This window comes from Megalobrama amblycephala, linkage group LG4, assembly GCF_018812025.1.
Source record: "Megalobrama amblycephala isolate DHTTF-2021 linkage group LG4, ASM1881202v1, whole genome shotgun sequence".
Lineage (NCBI taxonomy): Eukaryota > Metazoa > Chordata > Actinopteri > Cypriniformes > Xenocyprididae > Megalobrama > Megalobrama amblycephala.
This window is the reverse complement of record NC_063047.1, coordinates 23,601,849-23,627,094: the sequence shown is the minus strand read 5'-3', so window position 1 is coordinate 23,627,094 and position 25,246 is coordinate 23,601,849. Positions and strand designations below refer to the sequence as shown.

Genomic DNA, 25,246 nt, shown 5'->3' with positions numbered 1-25,246 from the left:
ACTATGGTGTCATTTTAAGAAGAGATAATAAAATGTGATGGAGGTATGCATATTTATTAGTACCGATGAGCAAATAAGAGAAAAACTAACAGAGTCACCTTTGTGTGGTCATTAAATATTATGAGCAAAAAAGAGAGAAAGAGTTTGAGAGAGGCGTCCACCTTAGACAAACAGAAACACACAGTCACTGGTTTGGCACTGTGAGTAAATATATATAACCAAAAACAGGTCTTGACTTCTCTGAGTGAGACTAAGTTGGAAACTTTTCTTCTTCTTTACAGACACAGACACACTTTTGACAGAGATTAAAGGGAGTAGTTTGCCCAAAAATGAACATTCTGCCATCGTTTACTCACCCTCATGTAATTCCTTATGTCCACAAAAGATGTTTTCAGTAAAATCTGTTTGTACTAGTTAATGGGGTCCAAAACAACATTTTTGGAAAAATCTTGTTTTGTCAAAAAAAGGGTTGTTCACCCAAAAATGAATGTCATTAATTACTCACCTTCATGTCGTTCCACACCCCTAAGACCTTCGTTCATCTTCGGAACACAAATGAAAATATTTTTGATAATATCCGATGGCTCAGTGAGGTTATGAAGCGAAGAGAATACTGTTTGTGCAGCAAAAAAAAAAAAAAAACCATATAATAAATACGTTATATGTAAATATGAAATAATCTATTCAACAATATCTAGTGATGGGTGATTTCAAAACACTGCTTTGAAGCTTTACGAATCTTTTGTTTCGAATCAGTGGTACAGTGTTTTTCCAAAGTCACGTGATTTCAGTAAATGAGGCTTCGTTACATCATAAGTGTTTCAAAATTTCAATGGTTCATCACTGTGGGGCGTGACTCTGGCAGTTTTATACACGCTCCGAACCACTGATTCGAAACAAAAGATTCGTAAAGCTTCGAAGCTTCATGAAGCAGTGTTTTGAAATCGCCCATCACTAGATATTGTTGAATAAAGTCATTATTTTGTTTGATTTTTGGCACACAAAAAGTATTCTTGTCGCTTCATAACATTAAGGTTGAACCACTGTAGTCACATGAACTGTTTTAAATATGTCTTTAGTAGCTTTCTGGGCATCTGAAAGTGATAATTATCTTGCTGGCAATGGAGGTCTCACTGAGCCATCGAATTTTATCAAAGATATCTTAATTTGTGTTCTGAAGATGAATGAAAGTCTTACGAGTGTGGAACGACATGAGGGTGACTAATTAATGACAGAATTTTCTTTTTTGGTAAAATAACTCTTTAATACAGATTTGAAATGACATTAGGGTAAGTAAATTATGACAGTATTCTAATTTCTGGGTGAACTATCCCTCTAACTCATGTGAATTGATGAGCTCAAGAAAACCATCAACAAATAACACCTGACGCGGGGTGTTTCGTAACATCATTAAGCCTTCGAGTGACATAATATGACCGTCAGTGCTTGAAAGCCCAATGCTGTCGAGTGAATGGGCAGCCAGTGTCTTGACCCCACCTCCCTGTGAGCTTTGTCGTATGCCCTTTGATTTACAATGTCACGCTCAATATCCAAATGAGCAAATGTAGTCCAAAGTTTGTTCAAGTTGACTGATGGACCTTTGATTAAGATCAAAATAACTTTCTTTGAGAATTATTCCCTGTGATGATGTAAGCGCAGTTTACAAAAATAACACAAACTGTTGATTTTTCTTGGAAAATATGACCCATTGAACCAAGTAAAAGCTTTTCAAAGAAGTGGAAATATCCTTGAAAAATACTGTGTTTTTATTTGAGGCGGTATCATAACTAGTATCAATTAAACCTCACTATATGAGGTTTTAAAACCGCCTCCTTTTAGCTGTAAGATCAATGCAAGATCATCTTGTGAGTGCTATATTGTTTGGGGACCTTGTCAGTTAGAGAAGAGATCTACCTTGAGTACTTACCACCACCCCAACACAGAATGAAGTACCAAGAAAGAAGTACATGAAGTATAACTGTGCTGCACTCACTGTGAACAAAGAAACCACACAGGGTCTTACAAGGTGGCTCAAATAGAACTACTTCAGGGAGCTGGCGCTATTGAGCAAGAGACCCTGAAGAGCAGACATGAAACAATGTTTATGCACATTAATGGCTACAAAGATGGAGAAGAATTTGCTGCCTTCTCATTGTCATTGACCTTTGCCCAGTGACTCATGCGGTGTGTTGCACAGGCCCTGTTTTAGAATGAACGTCATGCCTGTTGAAATCCATTGCAAGCGGTGTTGGTTGCCTCTCCCTGTCAACGCCAAGAAATGTCACCACGCTCCATGTTTGTGAGTGTAACTCAGCAGGTGGTTGGTTTGGTGTGTCTCAGTAACAGAATAGAGGTCACGTTTTTCTTCTCGCCCTTGAAAAAGCTTTTTTTCCTATGTATGTTGGTCTCAAACAGCTGACAGAAACAAAAAACTGGAGGTGAAAGGACAGTTACTGTGTCTTCTCTCACTGTTTTTCTGTGTATATTGATGCTTTGGTAATATTGCATGTATAAAATACTTTGAACTTTTACTTTGAAATTGGAAATTGACTGAAAGAGAAGACCGTATGAAATGTCAAATCAATGAAATGGATGGGAGAAAGTATAACGGAGAGAGGACGTTCAGGAGAGAAAAGAGAGTGAGGGAGGAGTCACAAAGGACACGGAGAGCGAGAGAGTGCAACGTAACAAGAGAAGACATCAAGAAATGGATGGACGGAGTGATATAAATATAGGGAGAGTGAGAGATAAGAGTGAAAAAGAAATAGAATTCTAGAGAAAGGAGAGTGATAACCCTGGCTCCTCTTCCATGACTGAGGAGGGAGCGGCCTCTGTGGGCTCCTGCTGTAACCATAGAAACGGTTGGAAGAGGAAGAGGAAGTGGCAGAAAATAGAATGTGGCTTTGCTGAGCCCTGCAGTCCTGCAGCAGCGCTCTCCTCCCCGTACCAGAGAGAGCGAGAGAGAGAGAGAGAGAGAGAGAGAGAGAGAACTGATGAAACGAGGGACGGTGTGCAGGGTAAATAATTGGAGGAAAAGTATGGGCGAGGGAAAAGTGAGAATTAGTTTAAGTCCAGAGAAGAGAAGAGACTAAAATAGAAGTTACAATTAAAGAGGAGAGTAAATGAGAGATGGTGAGCAGAAATGAGACTAGAACAGAGCAAAAGATTTCGAGTACGGGAGGTGAAATATGTAGAGACTTGATAAGAGAGATGTGTTTTAGTATATCTCAAACATGTATACGATAGGAGAATAAAAAAGAAGCGTGAAACAGACAGAGAGAGCGAGAAGGAGTGAGGAGTAATTGCAATGACCCTGGAGAAAACAGAGGAGAGGAAGAGGAGTGAATTTAGAGGAGACAGAGAGAGGGAGGGAGGGTGGAACGTTCCAGAGAAAGAAGGAGAAGAGCGAGTACACAGTGCAACCAAGAGGGAAGAGAGGGAAGGAGAGTTTTTGCTTTCTGAATTATAGCATGGTACATAGGTTCACCTTTGACCTATGTGCTAATGACATTATTTGGGCATCGGTACTAGGCTAAAAAAAAATTTATTTAAAAAAAAAAAATGGTAATGAAACTGCACTAAATTCAGACACTCGTAGGTGAACTGCTGTTCCCATAGAACCAAATTGGACCATTAGGATCACATTAAAGGCAAAACACTTCTTCTCAAGTTAGGCCAGTTTATGTTTTGAAATGTATGTTGGATTTGCTTATTATAGCCATATACCAACACATACAGTGGTGCTCAGAATTATTGCCACCCTTGGTAAATATGATCAAAGATGACTGTAAAAATAAATCTGCATTGTTTATCCTTTTGATCTTTAATTCATAAAATGAGTAAAAATCTAACCTTTCATTGAAGGAAAAGAATTGAAAGGGGGGGGGGGGGGGGATCACATTATGAAATAAATGTTTTTCTCCAAAACATGTTGGCCATAATTACTGGCACCCCTAGAATTTTTTATAAGTAAAATATTTTTGAAGTATATTCCCAGTCATATTTACATTTTTTAGCACACCAGGGTGATCATAAACATGAAACTGTCCAGCCATGACTTCCTGTTCCACAGGAGTATAAACATGAGGAAACACAAAGGCCAAATTCCCGTAATCATTCATCGCAATGAGTAAAACCAAAGAATATAGTTCTGATGTGCAGCAAAAGATTGCTGAGCTTCACAATATAGAAAGTAGCTGTAAGAAAAAAGCTAAAGCATTGAAAATCCCCATTTCCACTATCAGTGCAATAATTAAGAAGTTCCAATCAACTAAAAATGTTACAAATCTGCCTGGAAGAGGACGTGTGTCTAAATCGTCCTAATGCACGGTGAGGAGGAAACTTTGAGTGGACAAAGACTCTTCAAGGATCACAGTTGGAGAATTGCAGAGATTAGTTGAGTCTTGAGTCTCAGAAAGCGATAAAAAAAAATCAAACAGCACCTACATCCCCACAAGTTGTTCAGGAGGTTTTCAAGAAAAATCCTCTGCTCTCATCCAGAAACAATCTCCAGTATATTAAGTTGTCAGACATGATTGGAACTTCAAATGGGACCGGCTTCTATGGTCAGATGAAACTTAAAAAAATATCTTTTTGGCAGCAAACCCACCAGATGGGTTTGGTGCACACATGGATAAAAAGTACCCCATGTCCACGGTTAAATATACTGCTGGATCTTTAATGTTGTGGGCCTATTTTTCTGCTGGAAGTCCTGGACATCTTGTTCAGATATATGGTATCATGGATTCTACCACATATATACACATAAAAAATCAAAACCTGACTGCTTCTGCTACAAAATCCTATAATAAGCCATGGTTGGAGCTTCCATCAGGACAATGATCCAAAACAAACATCAAAACCAACACAAAAATGTGTCACTGAGCACAAAATGAAGCTTCTGCCATGGCCATCCCAGTCCCCTGACCTGAACCCTAAAGAAAACGAGTGGAGTGAACTGAAGAGAAGAAGCACTAACATGGAGCTGGGAATCTGAAGGATCTGTAGAGATTCTGCATGAAGGAATGGTCTCAGGTTCTTCAAACTCATCAGGCCTTATAGGTGAAGACTCAGAGCTGTTCTCTTGGCAAAAGGAGGTTGCAAAAATTATTAAATAAAAGGGTGCCAATAATTGTGGCCAATGTGTTTTGGATATAAACATTTGTTTCATAATGTGACTTTCCCCCCACTTTCAATTCTTTTTCTTCAATGAAAGGTTAGATTTTTGTTAAGTTTATGAATTAAAGATCAAAAGGATAAACAATGCAGATTTATTTTTACAGCCATCTTTGATCATATTTACCAAGGGTGGCAATAATTCTGAGCACCACTGTAATTTGATTTGTAAATGATCATGTCTGTACATGATTGTCACCAGTCATGCATATTTCATTGGAAATCTGTGTATAGTTGTTTGACTAATGATTGATTTTTTTATTTTTATTTTATTTTTTTTCTATTTTACACTACCTTCTATACACAAACGTTTGTGGCTAGTACAATTTTTTAAGAATTTTATATTATTTTTTTAAGATTTTAAGATTATTTTTTAAGATTATTAAGATTATTTTATCTTTTTTATTTTTCAGTTAGATTTTATTAAATTGATCAAAAGTGACAGTAAAGACTTTAACAAAAAATTCTATTTAAAATAAATTTCAAAGAATCCCAAATAAAATTTCATACTTTCCACAAAAATATTAAGCAGCACAACTGTTTTCAGCATTGATAATAATAAAAAAAGTTTCATAAAAATGTAACCTTTAATTGAAGTTAATTTACACAAAATATAAATAAAAATATAAATGTTTTACTCCAAAATATGTGTTCCAAAATTATTGGTACCCCTACACATTCTTATGAGATAAATACAACTGGAGTATATTCCTATTTATATGGTATGTTTTTAAGTTCACCTTAGTAATCAGGAACACTTAAGTGATTAGTTATAACTTCCTGTTTTATTGGGCTCTAAATATGAAGTGACACACAGGTCAAAATCCTATAGTCAGTTATCCATCACTATGGAAAAGACCTGAGAATACAGGAATTATGTGTGACAAAAGGTTGTTGTGCTGCACAAATCATAAAAATGGCTATAAGATTTAATTATTGGAATACTCATTTCTACTGTCTGGGCAATAATTAAGGATTAAATCAACTGGAGATGGTAACAATCTACCTGGAAGTGAATGTGTGTCTAAATTGGCCCCACATACACTGGTCTGAGTTGCTAAACAAACTGTAAGAATCCCAGATGGTAGTTGGGTCTTGGGGTCAGAAAGTCTCCAAAACTATGATCAGATCTCACCTATGTAACTACAACTTGTTTGGGAAGGTTGCAATAAAAAAGCCTTTGGTGACATCAGACAGCAATCTCATGCATCTACAATTTGCCTGCCGTTACTGGAACTTTATGGTCAGATGAGACCAAAATAAAGCTTTTTGGAAAAACACCAGAGGTGGGTTTGGCATAGACAGAAACATAGCCATAGAAAAGTACCTCATCCCCACTGTGAAGTAATGTGGTGGATCTCTAAAGTTGTAGGGCTAATTTTCTTTCAAAGACCCTGGACAACTTGTTAGGATAGAAGGTATCATAAACTCCAAGTACCAGCAGATATTAAATCAACACATAACCAGTGTTGGGCACGTTACTTTAAAAACGTAATTAGTTATAGTTACTAGTTACTTCTCACAAATAGTAACAGTAGTAACTGAGTTACATCATTATAAAAGTAACTAATTACCAGGGAAAGTAATTATTGTGTTACTTAAAAAAAAAAAAAAAATAAAAAAAATCAAATATGTCAAATAACTTGGATGCTCCAATATTAAATATTCTAAAAAGTCTAAAAATAAATTATGCTTGATCCGACTCATGACTCGTGATCCGATCTTGCTCATGACATGACATTTCTCTGTACTGTACTATACGCGTTGGTAGCCATTAAAGAAAATGTAGTTTATTATTTATGTTTAAATAGGCCTATGTTATTTTATAAATTCATCTGTTTGATTATGAAAAGTGAACAGCATGAGTAAGATAGAATACATCATAAAGTGGGCAATATATCGAGAGACATGGAGTGTGTCAGACATGATTTTGACCACTTCATTAAGTTTTGTTTTGTAGAAAGCCTTTCTTTAAATTGAATTTCATTTTGTAAAACTTGTATCTTAATTTTAGTCAATGTTTCATCAACCAATTGCCTGGATTTATTAAATAAGAAGCAAATATAGCAGACAATATAATCATGACATGGAGGCGCCAGCGCGATCACTTGCACATGAACTGGAGCACGTCTTATAGGCTAAATGAACTGAAACTCAGCGTACAAGCTGCTTGCCTCACAGACATGAGAAATATATCTATAGAAAGCTTTAATGTCTATGTTCAAATGGAATAATTCAAAACAAAAAAAATAGGCTATTGTCTGATTATGTAATCCGAATGAAATGGTCATTCTCTCTCTAGGTGTGTCCACATATGGAGATGATGAGAGTCAGCAATGTCAACTTCATCTTCGCAGCTGACACTGATTCAGAAAGCATTAGTTTATTAATAAACAATTAAAATGTCTCCTTGCTGCGTTTTGTCACATTAATAATCATTACTTTTGCCGGTTCTTTATGGCAAGCTTTATGTGTGCGCATCAGTGCTATATAGCCTATATTACGTAAACGCTCATTATTATGGTTTATTCTCTCAAATATTTAAGAATTAATTAATTAATATAAAGGTGATTAGTCAACTAATGGCTTAAATGAACAACTACTAGTCAGCTAGAAAAAAAAACTTATTTCACATATCCAGATCCAGCATGTCACAAAGAGTATTCTGGTTTGAGCTTGTGCTCGCATGCTCTGGTACAGACACACACACACACACACACACACACACACACACACACACACACACACACACACACACACACACACACACACACAGAACATAGTACATTATTATCACTTTAAAATTGTATTTGTGTATGACTAACCTGTACTATTTCTTTACAACAAAATGCTTTGCAGGTCTATCATCTCTAGTCACACACCAATCATCATCAGTTAGCCTATGTGTCCCACCCCAACACACACACCAGAGAAAAAACTTTGCAGGTCCCATGGCTGAGAGAGAGCTACTCGGATGAAAACCACTTCAGTGAGCTCAATTATAGTAACTCTGCATTTTAATGTCAGTAATGGTAATGGCGTAATGGGGGAAAAAGTAAATAGTTTGATTACTCGTTACTGAAAAAAGTAACGCCGTTAGTAATGCCGTTTATTTATAATGCCGTTATTCCCATCACTGCACATAACTGACCATGTCGGGAAGCTTAAACTGGGCCGTGGTTGGATCTTCCAGCATGACAGTGATCCAAAACACAAAATCAACAACAGAACAGTTAAAAACCACAGAATGAAGGTTTTGCCATGGATATGAACAGTCCCCTGACCCAAACCCCATAAAAAAAATGTGGAATGAGCTGAAGAAAAGAGTCCACAAGCATGGACCTCTGAATCTGAAGGTTAGATTTTTGTAAATAAATTTGAATGAAAGAATAACAAACAAATTTTTGCAGTCAGTTATATACCAAAGGGGCCAATATTTGTGGAGCCCACTGTGTGTGTAAATATATATATATATATATATATATATATATATATATATATATATATATATATATATATATATATATATATATATATAGGTGCTTCTCAATAAATTAGAATATCATGAAAAAGTTTTTTTTTTTGTAATTTAATTCAAAAAGTAAAACTTAAATATATTCTAGATTTATTAGACTTTTTTGTTTTAATTTTTATGATTACAGCTTGCTGCTCATCAAAATAAAAAAAAAATCAGTATCTCAAATTATTAGAATATTTAATTTCAAGTTCTATTAAATGACCATTCTCAGGGTTTAAATACTGGGTTTAGGTCAGTAATCAGAACAGCAGTCATGGGGAAGTCTGCTGACTTGACAGTTCATCAAGGGGCAATTCCAGCGTTATGGACGTGACATTTGGAGTCAAAACTTGAAATATAAACGCTCAAAGAATGCATTTAATAGCAACATATTGAACCGTCTATTTGTATATTCATAATCCCTTACTAAAGGAGCCCAGACATTAGAAAAATGTCAGTCTATACAACTGTTTTATATTTTAGATAAGGGAAATATACAGCGTTACGGACGTGACAAAAAAAAGTCACTAAGTTTTGGGTGACAACATATTTTTTAAGAATTCTGTGAATTACACAGCGCAATCTAAAAGTAATACTGCCCACCGAATGAAGAAGGGTTGGCTCTCCACAGATCATAAAATAATCATTTTATTTCATTTTTCGTATTCGCATTGAGGAAAAAACAACGTTACGGATGTGACAGTTTTCCGTTACGGATGTGACCGGTCTGAAAGCGGCACAAAAGACTGCTTTTAAACTGCTTTAAAACTTTCACAGAGACCTCAAGCAGGCATTTAAACCAAATATTGAAATCACCAGTATGGTAAAACTCCACGATTTATCAACTTTTTACTAAACTTTCTACAAATTTATACTGCAAAAGGTTATAGATTAGAACTATTTCTCATGTTGACAAAGCATGAGCGTTGTTCAAGAATCAATTTAGAAACCATGATTTTCCTTCTTACAGAACTGCTTGCTAAAATACATTGACAAATATAAATGTTTATCATAAAGCAGTTTAAAATCGCATGTTTTCCCCAGAGTCAGGTGAACCGATTGACGTAGCCTACACTATTGCAAATCGCAATCGCAATCATGTCAGTTTTATATCGTTTGGTGGATGCTGTGGGCTGTATATGTTGTCTTATTGTTGTTGTTTTTTTGTTTTGTTTTGTTTTTTTGTTTTTTTCCCTTTTTAAATTTGGACCTTGAGTCTGTAATAAAGATTGAATTGAATTGAATTGAATTATGTTTTGTGTATGAATGACCACACGGTTTTCGGCTAGTTTTTACAGTTTAAAGCGGAGTCTTGAGTCAAAATTTCAAGTCAAAATTATTGCAATCTTATTATTTTTATTTTGTCAGCTTGATCGCGTGGATTGTGATCAATATAGGCTAGGCTATTCATTTTTTAACCAACAGGTAAAAACGCGACATCCCAATTCCCGAGTGAAGTGTCCTATGAGACACAATGCTCTTCTATAAGTTGCACTGTATCATATAGGCCTACCTTTTGATGTTCATATTTCGTTTTGTAAAGGCATGCGTACAACGGTGCGAATTCTGTTGGTCGGAAGATCGTATGTCCACGCACACGTCAAGAGTGAGTTTATCTGAAAATCGTACGGACGAGGTGATATACGACACGATTTTTCAACCTGCCAATTTCCGAAGCAACCGCACAAAGTTCAGTGTGTGTGTGTGTGTGTGTGTGTGTGTGTGAGCATGCGAGCGGAGCGCAAGCTCAAATCAGAATAGCCTAACCCTTTGACATGCTGGATAGAAAATAGGCCTATGTGAAATAATTTTTTTTTCCCTCATCGACTAGTTGTTCCAGTTCACGCGCCAGTGATCGCGCCCGCGCATCCATGAATATATTTGCTTCTTATTTATTAAATCCAGGCAATTTGTGGATGAAACACTGATTAAAATTAAGATACAATTTTTACAAAACGAAATTCACTTTAAAGAAAGGCTTTCTACAAAACAAAACTTAATGAAGTGATCAAAATCATGTCTGACCCACTCCATGTCTCCCGATATATTGCGCATCTTATGATGTATTTCTATCTTACTCATGCTGTTCACTTGTCTTAATAAAATAGATGAAATTAAAAAAATAACATTATAATAAGCATATTTAAACATAAATATGAAATTAAATATGTTTTCTTTAATGGCTACCAACACGTACAGTACAGTATACAGAGAAATTTCATGCGGTGATCAAGAGCAGATCATGAGTCAAGTCGGATCAAGCATAATTTATTTTTTAACCTGATAACTGTAGCTCTTGGGTGATCCGCTGTAAAATATCATCTCGGTTGACCCTGTCATGGTACACACTGCTTGACACATCATACAGCGCTTGCTATTCCTGCCAGAGTTCAGTGAGTTTATCCTCCTTTTCAATGGTTCAAATTAACCGTGGCAATGTCATCTTCATCTTTCTTCTTCTTCTTATGTGGTTTTTCTTAGCTCCTGATTGGTCAACTTCAGATAGATCGAAAAATCGGCTCGTTTAACCAAACACGTCACGAATTCAAACCGATAGCTCCCGAACTTTTTTGACATGTTTAAAAATGATCGGGAGGTCGGGAAGTGCTCGAAGGGAATCTGCTCGGCTCGTAATTCCTCGCACATGATACGAGCCGCGACCATACGAACATCAACGATTTCCACGCGATTGAAAAAAAATCGCCTGCGAGCTCTTAAAGGCCCTTTCACACCGGACGCGGTATGCGCTGCGCTATGAAACCCATTTGTTTCAATGGCTTGCGCCGTGCGAGAACTGTGTCGACCAAAGCGCAGACGCAGCGGAGCGCAGCTTGCACGCACGCCCCTTAAGGCTTATTATGGTTGTTCAGAGCAACGTAGTGAAATTAATTGTTGATCCTAATAAGCATAAACATAATTTAGCTTTACATATAAAGTTTCAAGTTATTTGCATTTATAATTGTTATATGACTTAATCTTTAAAACGTTACGGACGTGACAGAGCACTGAAGCGTCCTAACCTCTTTATTCCAGCCCTTATAAATTCAACAGGCAGTGCTGTTATGACAAAATTAGTGTATTTATTTCTCAGGCATGCCTCCATCTTTCTACACAATGCTTACTGTTAAAATAAAGTTTAAAAAAGGGGGTCTTTTATCCCTTTTTTGAAAGCATGAAATATGGTTGGTTGAAAATTTCATTTAAGCATTGTTGCTTACCACATACATTGTGGATAAACAAGGCAATTTTCTTAAAATTTATGTTAGAGCACATTAATACAATATATTACAGACCTAAATGGACAATTTAAAAAGTGTTTTGTTCTTTTGGTTAAAACTTTTTTTTTTCATGGTAAAGTTGACCTTTGCGTGGAATTGCCCAAGACCCTCTACAATGAGGGTAAACGACAGAGGGTCATTTCTGAAAGAGCTGGCTGTTTGCAGAGTGCTGTGCCAAAGCATATTCATGGAAAGTTGTCTGGAAGGAAAAAGTGTGGTAGGAAAAGGTGTACAAGTGAAAGGAATGACCGCAGGCTTGAGAAGATTGTCAGGCGAAGCCGATTTAAGAACTTAGGAGAGCTTCAAAAGGAGTGGACTGAAGCTGGAGTCAGTGCATCAAGAGCCACCACACACAGACATCTTCAGGAAATGGGCTACAACTGTCACATTCCACGTACCAAGCCTTTCTGAACCAAAGACAACGTCAGAAGCGTCTTACCTGGGCTAAGGAGAAAAAGAACTGGACTGTTGCACAGTGGTCCAAAGTCCTCTTTTTAGATGAAAGTAAATTTTGCATTACATTTGGAAATCAAGGTCCCAGAGTCTGGAGGAAGAGTGGAGAGGCACAGAAACCATGTTGCTTGAAGTCCAGTGTGAAGTTGCCACAGTCAGTGATGATTTGGGCTGCCATGTCCTCTGCTGGTGTTGGTCCACTGTGTTTTCTGAAGTCCACAGTCAACACAGCCATCTACCAGGAAATTTAGAGCACTTTATGCTTCCTTCTGCTGACAATCTTTATGGAGATGCTGATTTCATGTTCCAGCTGGATTTGGCACCTGCCTGCACTGCCAAAGGTACCAAAAGCTGGTTCAGTGACCATGGTGTTACTGTGCTTGATTGGCCAGCAAACTCACCTGACCTGAACCCCGTAGAGAATCTATGGGGTTTTGTCAAGAGGAAGATGAGAGACACCAGACCCAACAATGCAGATGACCTGAAGGCCGCTATCAAAGCAACCTGGGCTTCCTTTACACCTGAGCAGTGCATCAGACTAATTGCCTCCATGCCACACGGCATTGATGCAGTAATTCCTGCTAAAGGAGGCCCAACCAAGTATTGAGTGCATAGAAATAACATACTTTTCAGAAGCCTGACATTTCTGTTTAAAATATCCTTTTTTTTATTGATCTTATGAAGTATTCTAATTTATTGAGATAGTGAATTGGTGGGTTTTTGTTAAATGTGAGCCAAAATCATCACAATTAAAAGAACCAAAGACTTAAAGTACTTCAGTCTGTGTGCATTGAATTTATTTAATACACGAGTTCCACAATTTGAGTTTCCACGACATTCTAATTTATTGAGATGCACCTGTGTCTATATACACTATATTGCCAAAAGTATTGGGACACCCCTCCAAATCATTGAATCCAGGTGTTCCAATCACTTCCATAAAATCAAGCACCTAGGCATGCAGACTGCTTCTACAAACATTTGCGAAGGAATGGGTCGCTCTCAGTTCGAGCTCAGTGAATTCAAGCGTGGTACCGTGATCCATTTGTGAAATGTCTCACTACTAAATATTCCACGGTCAACTGTTAGTGGTATCATAACAAAGTGGAAGCAATTAGGAACAACAACAACTCAGCCACAAAGTGGTAGGCCACGTAAAATCACAGAGCGGGGTCAGCACATGCTGAGGCGCACAGTGCGCAGAAGTCGCCAACTTTCTGCAGAGTCAATAGCTACAGACCTCCAAACTTTGTGTGGCCTTCAGATTAGCTCAAGAACAGTGCGTAGAGAGCTTCATGGAATGAGTTTCCAAGCTGAGCAGCTGCATCCTTATATCACCAAGTGGAATGCAAAGCGTCGGATGCAGTGGTGTAAAACACGCCACCACTGGACTCTAGAGCAGTGGAGACGTGTTCTTTGGAGTGATGAATCACGCAGAGTCCTGACCTCAACCCGATAGAACACCTTTGGCATGAATTAGAGCGGAGACTGCGAGCCAGGACTTCTCGTCCAACATCACTGCCTGACCTCACAAATGTGCTTTTAGAAGAATGGTCGAAAATTCCCATAAACACACTTCTAAACCTTGTGGAAAGCTTTCCCAGAAGAGTTGAAACTGTTATAGCTGCAAAGGGTGGGTCTACTCCATATTAAACCCTACTGATTAAGAATGGGATGTCATTAAAGTTCATGTGCACGTAAAGGCAGGCGTCCCAAAACTTTTGGCAATATAATGTTTATATAATATGTTTGGCAACAGTTCTTCTAACACTATTGATGGAGTGTGTAGATTTCAAAAACAACCATGTAGGAAGACAATGGAGTAGAGCTGGAGTAGACTTTACAGAGTGCTGGACTATTGTGCTATTGCATTGTCAATACAAGATCTTGACCAAAAATTTATGCAGCCCTTGATGGAAATAACATCACAACATTTATTTCCATGAAGAGGAGGTTATGTCTGACTACATAACCTGGCCAAAAAAAAAAAAAAACTTTCTAGTCTTACTACTGGTTTTGAGAACATATTTGAACAATACAGCTTGTCTATCAGGACCTCCCTCTTCAATGGAAATGCACAGAGTGGGTCTACATTGGGCACCAGCTCTGGCACCAGCCCCGTGTTTATGAGTGTGTGCATGAAATCCAATGCTAATCTTTGTTCATCATGTTCCATTGAGCTGCATGTATGTGTGTCTGCTGGCTGCTTTGGTAGACCTGATGTCTGGTCAGCTGTCTGGACACTTGGCCTGCACACAGACTTCAACACTGAGACACGTGGCTGTCAATGACTGCTTTATCTCACTGAGACAGCATAGGGTGGTGACTACACGGGGGGTCTTATTGTGTGTCCGTGTGTGTGTGCGAGCGATTGGAAAGGGGGGATTAAACAGCTGTGGTCAAAAAATGGATAGAGGGAGGTACCAGATTTAGCTTGGCAGATGGATTGACTGATGACCATTTCTTTCTTTAAACCCTTTTCTCTTTATTTACCTTTTCTTTCTGATCTCTGTCTGTTTTGTGGAATACACATTTTTTTCTGTTTCAGTTTACAGATCAGTTGGATAATGCAGACTTTGTTTTACACAGGTATTTTCAGTAGAGTGCAAAAGTCTGAGACCACATTGAAAGAATCTAGTTTAAAAGTGGAAATGAAGTTGGATTGAAATCTTCAGAAAAAAATTGAAATGAATTATACCTTCAAATCAACAAATTTACATGTAGTGTACCATATGACTGTTACCAATGTTCTTGCTTCCATTAAAGCACACAATATTCTTTGGATCATATCAAATCATGCTGGAGCTCAAGCGTTGCTGTCATTTAAACAAAGTAGGGGCAGAAATTATGTAATTTGTGTATGTTTTTCAATTCAACTTTCCATTGAAATACTTATTGGCCTCCATTTTATTTGTCATATACACCACCGTTCAAAGGTTCAGATTTTTTAATGTTTTTGAACGAAGTCTCTTATGCTTACCCAGGCTGCATTTATTTGATAGAGGATATAGTAAAAACTGTAATATTGTGAAATATTTAAAATGTCATTTATTCCTGTGATGGCAAAGCTGAATTTTTGCATCATTTTTCCATTCTTCAGTGTCACGTGATCCTTCAGAAATCATTCTAATATGCTGATTTGCTGCTCAAGAAACATTTATTATTATTATCAATGTTCAAAACCATTGTGCTGCTTATTTTTGTGGATACATTATTTGATGACAGAGAACAACACTTACTGAAAATAGAAATCTTTTGCTGAATAACAGCATTAATTTCTTAAAAAAAAAACTGGCCCTAATACTTTTGAACAATGGGGTATTATAATTATACAATACTGCAGTGTATTACTATTTTTGATCATCACAATAAAGGAAAATATTTTACCTTAATGACATTACAAACATGAGTTTGGAAGGAGCATGTTAATCTAATCCTGCTAATCATCCCTGTAACACTCACACCTGCATTCTTTTCCTGCATCTACCTAGACCACTTGTGAAACAAAATGTTTGTTGCTGTTGGTTGTCTGAACTTTACAAAACACCAACTGCTTGTTTGCAACATCATGTTCAAACACAGGTGTTTGCAGATGCCAAAAGCAAGGAATGAACAGGATGTCTTGTGGAAAGACCAACAAGGCTGGTAGCCGGCATTTGTTGTCAGTGATATTCGGTTAGTTTTGTGCTTTATCTCAAAGGAAATATATATAATAAGATTGGCTTGATATTGTCAGATATAGCCTCAACCTCAAATACATTTAGATAATAAGTGTTTCTTTCTATCACAGTTCCACTCTGTGACCTTCCTGGAGTAAATCCAAATGCCTCCTTGATCCACTCTTTTAGCTGTGGCTTCTTGAACTGGGACGCAGGAGTGAGTTGCTGGGAAACCAGGCATACACAGCCAAATTGCTCAGTTTTGCCAGATGTCTTGTGGAGTGAATCATGTAGCACTGGTGTCTGAACCAGCCCCACCACCTCCCCCAGCACACGCGGAGGCACGATCACATACACAGAGCTACAGCTTGAACTTCATACGGTTCTAAGGCCCTTTCATTGTCAGTCTTAGACTTGAGCTCCAACTCTTGCCAGAGGCTGTAGTGACACAATGGAGGCTCTGTTTTTAAACCGAAAAGCATAGGGCATAGAATAAGTTCTCTTTCTGTCTTTACATACAGATTTTTCTCTTTTTCTCTCATGAACACAAACCCACATAATCAATTAAATCTCCTCAGTTCCCCGTAGGCCTTCAAAGTGAATCCCCTCAGTCAAGGAGACTGTGTTTTTTATGCCTGTGACCTTGTCTGGTGTCAAAGAGCAACTGGTCCAACAGACAAGTGTGTGTGTGTGTGTGTGTGCGCACTGCATTTATTTGATCGAAAACACTGAATAAACAGCAATATTGTGAAATATTATTAAATTGTAAAATATTTTTTATTCTGATATGCTGATTTGGTGTCAAGAAACATTTCTCATTATCCAGTGGTGAACAGTAAGAAAGTATTTTTTACTTCGTTACTGTATTAAGTACATTTTTTCAAGTATCTGTATATTATCAGAGTATTTTTATTTTGTGAAACTTTTACTTTTTCTTAATTCCAAAGCATTATATTGTACTTTTTACTCCACTACATTTTATTAAAAAAATGTCATTACTTGTTATTTTGAACTGAAGAAATCGTCACCCTCTCCGGAAAGCGATAGTGGTGTCCGATTCACGAATGAGTGGATTCTTTCCAAAGACCCTGTTAAATAATTTTGCAAATGGCACTGAACGATTCAATCGTGAATTGGTCTGATCCGATTAGGTCTGTTTTCGCGTCAACAACTCGCTGATTGAAATGATAGAATTACTCAAAATGAGCCAAGAATGAAAGATCCTCGGATCTTAAAGTGCGCACGCAACTGAAGGCGTGATAAGTGCGTTACTAATGCCGCATTTTAGGATTGAAATGAAAATCATATTAAGGTCACAACTGTCAGGTGTTTGTGAACTAAAAGGGCGAGCTGTTTAAGCCCATTGTATGAAATGCTTGAATGTGGACATTTCCATATTTGTGTATTACCGTCTGAACGGGGTAGGTGTTAGGTACAATCTAAACAATGTTAAAATAATGCAAATTCATGCCCATGTATCTTCTGCTGCCATAGCAGTTTCAAATTATATAAAATATAGTAGTCAACATTTCATTTCAAGTCATATAACTATTAGCGTAACTAATTACTGTTGCCAGAAAGTAATAATAATATTACTTTTGAATGGAGTAACTAGTAACGAGTAATAAATGTAATTTTTTTTAGTAATGAGCCCAACATTAGTCAACTCACATTTACACACATTTTGTTTTTCCTCATTTTTTTTATACTGCAAAATACTATATACACTAGTATACACTTATATACAGTAATATATACAGTACAGTCCAAAACTTTGGAACCACTAAGATTTTTAATGTTTTTAAAAGAAGTTTCGTCTGCTCACCAAGGCTACATTTATTTAATTAAAAATACAGTAAAAAACAGTAATATTGTGAAATATTATTACAATTTAAAATAACTGTGTACTATTTAAATATATTTGACAAAGTAATTTATTCCTGTGATGCAAAGCTGAATTTTCAGCATCGTTACTCCAGTCTTCAGTGTCACATGATCCTTCAGAAATCATTCTAATATGCTGATTTGCTTCTCAATAAACATTTATGATTATTTTCAATGTTGAAAACAGTTGTGTACTTTTTTTTTTTTCAGGATTCCTTGATGAATAGAAAGTTCAAAAGAACAGCATTTATCTGAAATACAAAGCTTCTGTAGCATTATACACTACCGTTCAAAAGTTTGGGGTCAGTAAGAATTTTTTTTTTTTTTTTTTTAAGAAATTAAAGAAATGAATACTTTTATTCAGCAAGGATGCATTAAATCAATCGAAAGTGGCAGTAAAGACATTTATAATGTTACAAAAGATTAGATTTCAGATAAACACTGTTCTTTTGAACTTTCTATTCATCAAATAATCCTGAAAAAAAATATTGTACACAAATATTTTGTACAATTGTACACATTAAATGTTTCTTGAGCAGCAGATCAGCATATTAGAATGATTTCTGAAGGATCATGTGACACTGAAGACTGGAGTAATGATGCTAAAAATTCAGCTTTGCCATCACAGGAATAAATTACTTGGTGAAATATATTCAAATAGAAAACAGTTATTTTAAATTGTAATAATATTTCACAATATTACTGTTTTTTACTGTATTTTTAATTAAATAAATGTAGCCTTGGTGAGCAGACGAAACTTCTTTTAAAAACATTAAAAATCTTAGTGGTTCCAAACTTTTGGACTGTACTGTATATACACTATGTTTACTATAGTTTCACTAAAGTACTTGTACTACTTTAAAATATTCATCTCTCCTGTTTGTCTTTTGTCTAGGTGAGGTAACTTAGACTAGCAATTACCTTCCAGCAGAAGGCCTTAGAGGAGAGCTATTGATTGGACCAGGAGGTCAGAGGGGGTCGACAGCTGCAGGAGCAGCATGGACGGGGGGAAAACACAGCAATTGTGTTGGAGGAGGGGTGGCCTTCAGGTGAGCTTACCCTCAACAATGTAAATGAATGGTTCCTTATTCAGACCTTCTTGGATATATGAGCAGGTGTGGTTATAACTAGGAAAAACAATTTATCAAGCTGCCCTGGTGATTTAATAGCGGTATATAAGTCATAACAGAAGGCTTACATATAGGCTACTCTGCACCGACAAAGCTACTAATCAATATTAATACCTATAAAGATGCATCTTACCACTACAAATAACAGTTCAGTAGAGTCTATATTAGATATTGGACACTGGAAATGATAAGCACGTCACTGTGTAGCACGCCAAGCCATGAGAGTGCTGGGTTGCCCAGGTCATGTGGTGAAATGGTGAGTAATGCATGGAGGGATGTCGTCTCAACCTTCAGCCAGCCCTTCTCTCCTATTATTGGAATATTAATCCAGGGGATCTGGAAGGAATGATGACGTCATGTGTGTGCCAGTGTCGTTCTGTGTGCTTTGCGGTGGATTCAGCTGTCATGGCTAACAGAACCATTTCTGTGATTAACGGTCTTGCCGACCCCATCAAACATCCAACCGTGCTACTTCCTGCCCAATATTTCCCCTCCTTCTTTCTCTCTCTCTTTTACTGAGTGTCCCAGCTGGCTGGTGTGTCTTTTTAGATAGGTAGAGTCTGTGTGTAGAGGTGTGTGTGTGTGTGTGTGTGTGTGTGTGTGTGTCTGTCTGTGTGATTTGTATGGAAGAGAGTGGATGCTGTGTGTGTGTGTGTGTGTGTGTGTGTGTGTGTGTGTGTGTGTGTGTGTGTGTGTGTGTGTGTGTGTGTGTGTGGAGAAAATGAGCATGTGTTTGTCAAGGAGCCTGATAGAGAGCAAGAAAGAAAGAGTGTGTGTTTTGGTGTGTCCATAGTGTGTCTGATTGGTGTTCAACGAAGGTGCTATTCATTCTCTTGAGGTCTGCATGGTGAATCCTTATGATCTTCGAGAAGATGTCCTTGCCGAAGGCTGAACGGCACAGTGGTCTGCTTACTATCAGCAGTCAAAACTCTACAGAGGACAACAAAGTGCCTCTGTATCCTGTTCTGGAAAAAAACAACAACAACTATTTCCATAAAGTCTTAGGAAGATAAACTAACTAACTAACTTATGCCTGACTGCCTAAAAGGGATAAATTACTCAAAAATGTACTAACCCTTGTGTCACTCCAAAACTGCATCTTTCTTTCTTCTGCAGAACACAAAAGATCATTTAAATCATTTTTATTGTCCATACAATGAAAGTCAGTGGGGTCACGACATGAGTAAATGATAGAAACTCTCTAGTTGTATTGTACTCATAGTGTCTTGAGGGAATGATATTGTGTCCTAGAGAAAATTTTGATTTATAATACAAATGAATGAGCTGATATTTGATAATCTTTCACTTTTAGTTATTTTTGAAGATAAATTTAAGAAAAATTGCATTTGCAATGTTATTCTGCAGCAAAACAAAATACAGCAAAATACACATTGATACAGTAGCAAAGTTTTTCACATCAGAGTGAAACTACAAGCCCTAATGGCAGCATTTTCAAACACAAAAAAATAATATATCCTAGTATCTCTCTTCCACTGGCCCGAAAAGCCATTAAGAAAGCAGTCAGAAAAGTAGACTACTGCCCCCTAAAGGAAGGAGTGTGAAATGTAGCAGCATTCAGGTTATTGAAACTTCAATTATAAGAAATGATCAAAGCAGTACTGGGATCTCTTAGGAATAAACAAACACTTCTGTCTCACCAAAAAAGCTGGGTTTATGAACCCTCCATACTGTAAACTACAGAGAAACAATAGGAGGTGCTCTTGAATCTGTGAGTGTTTGCGAAGTGAGCTCCTAACTGAATTTTCTCACAAAAACATTAGCATAATACTCATCAGGAAAGGGCAAAGTAGAAACAACTAAGCGAAAAAGAGAATAAATGAGAAACTCAGTGACCCAAACATGACTGAGCTTAGACTGTCAGCATGTGTCATCCGTGCCGGGCTCACTCTGTGTGACGGCTACAACATAACTGGGGAGTAGATGTAAACAAAGGTGCTCATCAGCAGTAACCATTTAGCATGTATTCCACCATGATCATTATTCATCTCTGAGGCATAACGTTCGTGTGTGGGAGATTTCAGAAGTGATTATCGTGACAGAGTTTGTGCAGTCATTGGTAGACTATTAGTTTGAAGCTCAAGCCGTATCCAGCGCTGGTTTGTCATCAGATCTGCAATAGCTTTTGCTGCCAGCATGTTATTCTTCAACGTGGGAACCATCAGACCATAGAAAGGCTGCCGTTGGGTTTATAAGGTTCTTTCATTCAAGCGGTTTGAGCGCAAAGCTCATTCCTCTTTTCCCACAGTTGGCCCATCTCTATCTCTAGCTATCTCTTCTAGCGCCGCTGCGTCCCTCGTTCCCTCCTCTCCCTCTCAGCCTGTTTTTGCGCGCTCTGTTCGTTATCTAACCAAACCCAACGGATTCTTCTCAGTACTGCTAAGAGAAAATCAGTTTGCTTTTTTCCTTCTCCTCTTTTTCTTGTCTAGGTCCCCACTGCCTCGCTCCGCTGCTCACCAGTTCTCCACCCTCCCTTCCTCCCCCCGCCTCTCCCTGCTTTTGCTGGCTCTGCTTTCATTCTAACCTCCCCCTCCTCTTCCCTCAAGGGAATAAAGGTCATTGCGCAAATGATTACTCAGACCTCGGTAGCCATGGAAACGCGGTCATGTGACAGGGACAGGCATGCATCGAGCACAACAAAGGAGCCGATTAGTAAGCCAGCGATGGAAAGCTAGCGCCTGCCTTTGTGTGCCTGCGTTCTCTGTATTTCGCTCTATCTCTCCCTTTCTCTCCCTATGTGTTCGACTTGCTGGGGGAGGGAGGGAGGGAGGGAGGGAGGGAGGGGAGAGAGCGCAAAAGAAAGCCTAGCATGCTGCTTCTACAAGCGTTTCGCTTTGTTTAAACTAGCGATTTGTCTTTGGGTTGTTCATTAGAGATTAATGCTGGCATTTCATTGGGTTTGCACATGTTTAATGCATCCGTTAGACAAAAGAAGTGTGTCCTAAATTTTAGACCGACCCCAATTGAGAAAGCCGCTTCACTGTGAATTAGGTGAATTCATTGTAGAAGGTGAAGTTAGCGATACACTAATGATCGTATAACTAGTTTTAGTTAAAGCCCGTTTCAAGGAAGGTCAGTTGACACGGCGGCCATATTTGCAGTGTCTCCGGGCAGCTATTTTGGGCATGCAAGACCAACTCCTATCTATTTGAAAGGGGAAATAACTGTTGCCAAACTCACTGACATTTAAATAAAATATTTCAATTCAGCAATAAATTCCGGCATTAACTGTCTGAAAAATGTCATTTCTTACATTCAAATAGCATTAAGAAAGCATATATGTCAGGTTGGTCTTGCCAATACGCATGTACAGTCCTAAGCACGAGTCTCAGGGTTCTGTGAGAACCCACACCTTTAACGGCAGCTGCGGTAATGCATCAACAAATTGTTGATTGGCTCTTTTATTTAAAATATTACTAGAGCTGCCCTGAAGATGCCATATTGCGCGTTGCAGTTTCTCCCATTCGTTGCGATACAAGTGCACCACCATCTTGGGAGGCTGCTGGCTAAAAGTTTGTTTTTTCTTGTAATGTCCTCCCTAGTTGTAAATTCTGCAGTTATGTAGCAATAAAAATTAAAAATAGCATAAAAGAAATGGGTTTAAAGACATGTTTTACATGTGGTAAAATTGTCGAATTAAGCCATACTTCATGTGCTCCCAATGAGGTAGTAAATGAAAATACTGCCCCCTAGGTGCAGTTTTTCTTGATATAAGTGGCTCTGTAGTAAATTCCACTATTCCTTGTCATATTTACTCAATGTAAAATGAAAGTTAATGTACTTGTTCCCTCATCCGACTAACATACAAAAAAACTGTTTGTTTTAGAGACAGCAGGGTGCCTTCCCTCTAAGGGGAACGTCACACTTTTGGTATCTTTTCTCATTGTCAGCGGTAGCTTTATTTAAATGAAACTGTCAAGGCTTTGAAACTCACACCAGCTTATCTAATATGAGTTACCTGCAGTTAATGAACTCGAGCCAACGGAAACCAATTAAACATTGAAAATTATTGGGAGCTTCTGCAAGTCCTGTAAGCCTGTAAAAGGCATAAATCAGCCCTTTAAAGTGCACTTACAATTCACTCTGCAAAGTAATTTCGCCAATGTCATGCCATTTTCTTCTAATTTAAAAAAAAAAGTCACATGCACATAACATAGCCTAAAATCAATGTCTCTAAATTTAATGTTTTTATTAGCTAGATGCAAAGTTAGATTTTTGATATGCTAGCTTTTTATTTGTCTTGTTCCAGTTTCAACCCCAGTTCATTTCTGCAAAATACGTTGTTGCTTGTTGTCACTTTTGCAACACTTTCAAAGTGTTTTTCAAAGTGTTTTTTGCCGAAGCAACCATGCCATTTTATCTTGCTTCTACAACTCTTTGAGATCTTTTATTGTTACTGATGTTGCATGGGACTCATATCCAAGCACTCCTCACCGCAGTGCTGTACCAGGTGATCTACTGAGCAAGTTTACTTCCTCAGAAAAGCCATACATATGGAGTTGATTATGTGATTAGTTTACAAATCATGCACTATATGTGTTTTGAGGTCATTGTGATAGGGACTGTATTTATTAAACGATAATCTGCCCCCATATCATAATTTGTGTGAAAAGTAATAAATGTTTTTGTTGTTGTTTTACTACCACAGTGTTAATTTCAGCTGGAAAATGAAGTGAATTGTATGTATAAGTAAGTTTTTTTGCAATCTAAAATGTAGGTAAAGGCGCATCTTCCCAATGTTCTCCAGTATATATGCACTTTAAACTTGGAATAATCCTGAAATAAAGTGAATTTCTCTTAATTATGTGATTTTAGATTTTGGCAAGACAGAAGAGTGGTATCCTGAACATTTCATCTTAGAACAGTTTGTGCACACTGTGAATATACATGTGGGTAAGCATGTGCGTGTGACTGTGTCTGCATGTTTCAGAGGATGGTGTATCAGATTGCCTTTGAAGCAACAAAAAACATGAGTTGAGTCTGGGCACACACTCTGTTATGACTGCACAGCTGTTTCCAAAGCTCAGCAGCAGACAGAGAGGCCTGTGGGTTAGTCCGGGGGTCTGTGGGAGGGGGCCGATGGGTACGGCTGCAGCCAACAGGCCCTCATGTTTGGCCTTCTCAGTTATTAAGAGCTTCAGCTGGAACCAGACTGTCCAAGGCTGAAGGACAATCAATGTGGAGTGTTTGAATTTACCCATAAGAAAGTATGATAGATGTGGGGCTGCAGGTGAACTGTTTGATTGAAAGAGATATTCTAACATGGTACTCATCAACAAAGAGACCCTTTGTGTGTTTGTGTGTGCGCGCGTGTGTGCGTACGTGCGTGCGTGCGTGCATGCACGCCTCCGTGAGAGAGATAGATTCATAAAATGAACTATTTTTAGTATCACTCAGAAATTAACAACTGTAAGTAATGTGTGTAATCTTAATATATGAAAGAATTGTTTGAGCACTACTTTAGTAATCATAGGGAAGATTATACGATAATAGCCATGATGAAAGCTTAATAATAGCACCAGTAATTCAGTATATTGTTTCTTTCTACTCTAATTTTTTGTAAACATAGCTGTTTGGGTTAAAACACACACTTGCTAAAATCTGATTGGATGAGCTACTTCTAAGGCCGATGTCTTCAAGTGTCTTCCATGTTACTTGCAGTTAATTAAAAAAAAAAACTTTTTGTGCCTGCTAATGAAAAATTTTTTAAAATAGATGTTTGTGTACCTTTTCAAGTATTTGTAGATTATTTGTAGAGTTTACCTGTACTTTTTTGAACAGTTGGATATCTGAACATATTGACAGCATCTAAAATGTAAAAGTATTTCCATGTATATACAGTTTATACACTACTGTTCAAAAGGTTGCAGTTAGTAAAATTTTAAAATAAGTCTCACCAAGTCTTTAAAAGAACTGTTTTATATTTAAATATTTTTTTAAATTTAATGCATTCCTGTGATTCAAAGCTTAATTATCAGCATCATTACTCCAGTCTTCATTCTTCAATCTTGCTGACCCCAGATTTTTTGAATGTTCATATTTTTAATTTTTACTATTCTTCCCATTTTCTATTGATCTGATTTGTTTACACACGATATTAAGATGTGTTTTGGTCGATCGGATCACAAGTAG

At 37.6% G+C, this 25,246-nt stretch overlaps 1 protein-coding gene across 3 annotated transcripts in view; it reads left to right on the top strand.

Annotated features, from left to right (window-relative positions):
- ntmt1 (N-terminal Xaa-Pro-Lys N-methyltransferase 1) overlaps positions 1-25,246 on the top strand; it is a 141,494-nt gene that overhangs the window by 66,030 nt on the left and 50,218 nt on the right. For all 3 annotated transcript variants that reach the window (XM_048188417.1, XM_048188418.1, XM_048188416.1), the window contains one exon: positions 18,862-19,015. The gene's annotated coding sequence lies outside the window, so the exon portion shown is untranslated. The remainder of the gene's footprint in view (positions 1-18,861; positions 19,016-25,246) is intronic.